Source organism: Papio anubis, chromosome 1 (assembly GCF_008728515.1).
Source record: "Papio anubis isolate 15944 chromosome 1, Panubis1.0, whole genome shotgun sequence".
NCBI classification, from domain to species: Eukaryota; Metazoa; Chordata; class Mammalia; order Primates; family Cercopithecidae; genus Papio; species Papio anubis.
This window is the reverse complement of record NC_044976.1, coordinates 140,464,637-140,469,252: the sequence shown is the minus strand read 5'-3', so window position 1 is coordinate 140,469,252 and position 4,616 is coordinate 140,464,637. Positions and strand designations below refer to the sequence as shown.

The 4,616-nt window shown below is 38.5% G+C and overlaps 1 pseudogene across 1 annotated transcript; it reads right to left on the bottom strand.

The window, feature by feature from the left end:
- Positions 1–2,483: 2,483 nt before the first annotated feature.
- Positions 2,484–3,775, bottom strand: LOC110743397 (annotated as a pseudogene). Its single transcript, XR_004178416.1, has one exon. The product of XR_004178416.1 is annotated as an L-lactate dehydrogenase B chain pseudogene (transcript).
- Positions 3,776–4,616: the final 841 nt, after the last annotated feature.

Below are 4,616 nucleotides of genomic sequence, written 5' to 3'. Positions count from 1 at the left end.
GATCTGTTGGTAATACCAAGATTTTTGTCTATAGAAATATTTCATACTGTACATTTGACTGATTGTTTCCTTATGGTGTCATTGAATTTGTTCTTGTACTGTTAGCTGAGTTTTTCACTCTTATAGTGAATAAAAACCATTAGAATATTGAGGGAAATCCTCATTGTGCTTTGGCATCTGGAGCTACACTTACTGTTAATTCATTCAACAAATATTAATTAGCTCTTATAATGTACCAGGCACTGTACTGGGCTTTGGGAATGCAGAGTGACTAAGGGGGTTGGGAATATGGGATAACTGAGAAAATCATGGACCTTATCCTTGTGAAACTTAGGAGTCATGGGTGTCAAAGCACCACTTAAAAAAACACCTGTGTTGGGTTCTAATAATACCCTTGTAAAGTCTATCAAGTTGTAAAGCCCTCTCAAATTTACTGAAGAATACTGAGGATGAAGTGGTAGGTGCTGTAGAGAGGAACTATACCAGAAATCACTAATGGAGAAGTCAGACACCATTCCCTTTGGACTTTTGGATTTCAATCTTTTGATAAATTAATTTTAGATCCTCAACTCTGTCACAGGTGGATCAGTACTGCTAAAAAGATTTAGGCAACCCCTGAACAAAATTAATATCAGGGTATCAACTTTTATTGGCCTAGGTTACAAAAGAAGTTAATTCCTTAAGAGTTCCCTAATTCTGACACACATCTCCAAGAAATCCATCAATGCATCAAAATAAGAAACACATTGGAACATAGTGCACACAGACTAAACACAACTGAAATAAAAGTTGCCCAAAACAAAATGTCTCTTATTTACCAGTGTGTGATAAGCTCTGATATTTCCAAATTTATTTTGTTTTATTTTCATTTCATTTTGTTTTCAAAAAATGCTTGTTGCAAACCAATACATGAATTTTGTGATCCACCAGTGAGTCACGATCTGCTGATTTTGGAAAAGGCTTGACATTTGGATAAGGTGGGGTCATGGGCCATCTGCTTGAACTATGCAGTTGAGGCTTAACTTTTGTAAAAGACCAGATTTTGTGCCTTTGAAATAATATCGGAGGAAGGGATTGAGGTAGGGGGTTTTTAGAAGTTGTAAACAGCATCAAGGCCTTCCTCGTATTTATTTATTTATTTTTTTCTGGATAGAAGAAGTGTAAGCAGATGGAGGGAGACACTGGGGGCAAAGTAAGATTCTTGGGAATTTCAAGTGTCTTATTTTTAAAGAATAAGACTAAAATTTTTAAAGTAGCACCTACGGACTGGATGTTTTCCCATCTTATGTAATCCTTATAACAATGTAACTGTGTAGCCTTTATATATGTTACATAGGAGAAAACTTGGATTCCCCGAGACTGAGTAAGTAAGAGGAACAGACTATTAAGCAACTCACAGAGGTCATGTCTCCTGACAACTGGGGACTAACAGAGGCTGGAGCCAGACAATCTTTGCTCTGAATCCTTGCTGTGGTACTCAGTGATAGTCATTAGTAAGTCAGGAATAAATAAGATAAAATGTGCAAACACTCAGCATCTAGTAGTCACTGATTATTTGTATGTATATAGGATACATGTATAAGCTATATATTAAAATATGTATATATGATATATATATATACATATAAAATATATATTAAAATTTTTGTTTTTAAAATTATCCCTTGGAACAAGATGATATGTCAAAAATACTGGCATTGTGTACATTTCTAATCTTGCAGTCTGTTGGCATCCCTCTCTGCTTTGTCTCCTCCCAGTAATGCTGAATATGGTTAGAGTCCTGCATGTACTGGACACTGAAGCAAAACTTGAAAAGCAAACAAATAAACACACATACAAACTAAACAACAGGTGTCAGCCTCCAGCAGAGAAATTTGATGGAAGAAGCCATAATTTTGAGTAACAACCTATATTTCATCAAGACTAGGTTCCTTTCCAACACTCAGATTCTGTTGTTGCTATTGGTGCTTTAATGAGAATATTTCCATTCTCACACATACCACACTGAGAGGCAATGGTATATGGTGTATAAGAGCTCCAACCCTCAGTGCAAGACGACCTATGCTTTAATTCTGGTTCTGTCACTTCCCTGCTGTATTAGCCCATTCTTGCATTGCTATAAAGAAATACCTGAAGACTGGGTAATTTATAAGAAAAGAAGTTTAATTGGCTTGTGGTTCTTCAGGCTACACAGGAAACAGTGCTGGCATCAGCTTCTAGGGAGGCCTCAGGAAGCTTTTACTCATGGTGGAAGGCAAAGTGGGAGAAGGCACTACACATGGCGAAAGCAGGAGCAAGAGAGAAAGAGTTGGGGATGGAGAGGAGTTGCCATGCTTTACAACAACCAGATCTTACAAAAACTCAGTACCGTAAGGACAGCACCAAGCCACGAGGGATCCACCCCCATGACCCAAACATCTCCCTCCAGGCCCCATTTCCAACACTGGAGAGTACATTTCTTTTTTTTTTTTTTTTTTTTTTTAACACTACAATAGTTAATTTTATTTGTTCAAGAGCTCATATTGCAAGCATTAAACCAAGCATAGGCTTTGATTCTATGAGCCCAAATTCACATATTGAAGAAGATCAAAGCAAACTGCGATCCATGTACACAGATGAAAACTAAAGGCTCAGAGTTAATAACATTGTAGTTTTTAAATTTCTATAGCCTAGAGCCCAGTAGTCACAGGTCTTTTAGGTCCTTCTGGATGTCCCACAGGGTATCCGCACTTTTCTTGAGCTGAGCAACTTCATCATCCTTTAGCTTCTGGTTGATAACGCTGGTTAATCCTCGGGCATTGAGGATACACGGAAGGCTCAGGAAGACTTCATTCTCGATGCCATACATCCCCTTTACCATTGTTGACACGGGATGAATCCTGGATAGATTTTTCAACATGGATTCAATAAGATCAGCCACACTTAATCCAATAGCCTAGTTGGTATATCCTTTTAGCTTGATGACTTCATAGGCACTTTCAACCACCATCTTATGCACTTCCTTCCAATTTTCACTATCATTGTCCGTTCCCATTTCTGGATTCAATTCCTGGAGAGAAACACCTGCCACATTCACGCCACTCCATACAGCCACACTTGAGTCGCCATGTTCCCCTAGAATCCATCCATGGCAGCTGCTGGGATGAATGCCAAGTTTTTCAGCCATAAGGTAGCGAAATCTAGCAGAATCCAGATTACATCCACTTCCAATCACGCGGTGTTTGGGTAATCCACTTAGTTTCCAGGTAACATATGTAAGAATGTCCACTGGGTTGGAAACCACAATTATGATGCAATCAGGACTGTACTTAACGATCTGAGGAATAATGAATTTGAAGACATTAACATTTCTCTGCACCAGATTGAGCCGACTCTCCCCTTCTTGCTGACGGACTCCTGCAGTTACCACTACAATCTTGGAATTGGCAGTCACAGAATAATCTTTATCTGCCACAATTTTAGGCGTCTGAAGAAATAAGCTCCCATGCTGCAGATCCATCATTTCTCCTTTAAGCTTATCTTCCAAAACATCCACAAGAGCAAGTTCATCAGCCAGAGACTTTCCCAGAATGCTGATAGCACACGCCATACCAACTTGTCCAACACCCACTACAGTGATCTTATTGTTTGGGACTGTTGCCTCTTCTTCCGCAACTGGTGCAATGAGTTTTTCCTTAAGAGTTGCCATTTTGCACAGGAGGGAGAAGGCGCTGGAGACCTCAGTAACAGCAGTGCGGAGAAGACAATGTCGAGAGTACATTTCAACATGAGATTTGGGTGGGGAAAATATTCAAATTATATCACCTGCTATGTGGTTTTGAACAAATCACTTAAACCCTTTTTCCTATATCCTCATTAGTAAAACAAGGTTTATGATGTTAATCACAATGATGATGATAAAAATGCTCACCATGTAGGTTGTTGTAAGAATTCAATGCATTAGCATACATAAAACACTTAGAACAGTATCCAGAATATAAGAAGTGTTGGCAAGTATTATGATGTTACAAGTTAGAGATACTCCCTCTGCTCCTGAAGGGCCAACATTTCCAGTTTCAGTTGCATTTGGCAGCTTTCTGGAATGGAGCAAATCATAGTTAGGTCTCCACTCATTCAGTGGGACTTTGTGAGTCATTGACAGTGGTTAAGATGCAGTGCTAGCTACAGAATAGTTTAGAAAAACAATGGAACATCTGTTCTTTCCTCAATAATTTACAATCTAATTGAGAAAAAAACAATGCTATCTGCCACCAGCTAGCTGTGAGATTTTACTCAGGATGCTGTCCCACTCCAAAAATAAGGGGCTCCACTACTCTGAACTGATGATGAGTAAATTGGGATTCACCAGGTTTAGCACCTCAATTCACAAAGACAAGAGTCTCTGTTGAAGAATTATAAAGAAAATTATGAACTCATAAAAATATTTTAAATAAGTTAGAGTCTGAAAAATAAAGAACGTTGTCTTATTTAGTGATGACCCCATAAGGGACTCCACTACTCTGCAAGTGATGATGAATAAACTGGGAATCACCAGGTTTAGCACCTAAATTCACAAAGGCAAGAATCTCTATCCAAGAATTATAAAGAAAATCATGAACTCATAAAAATATTTTAAA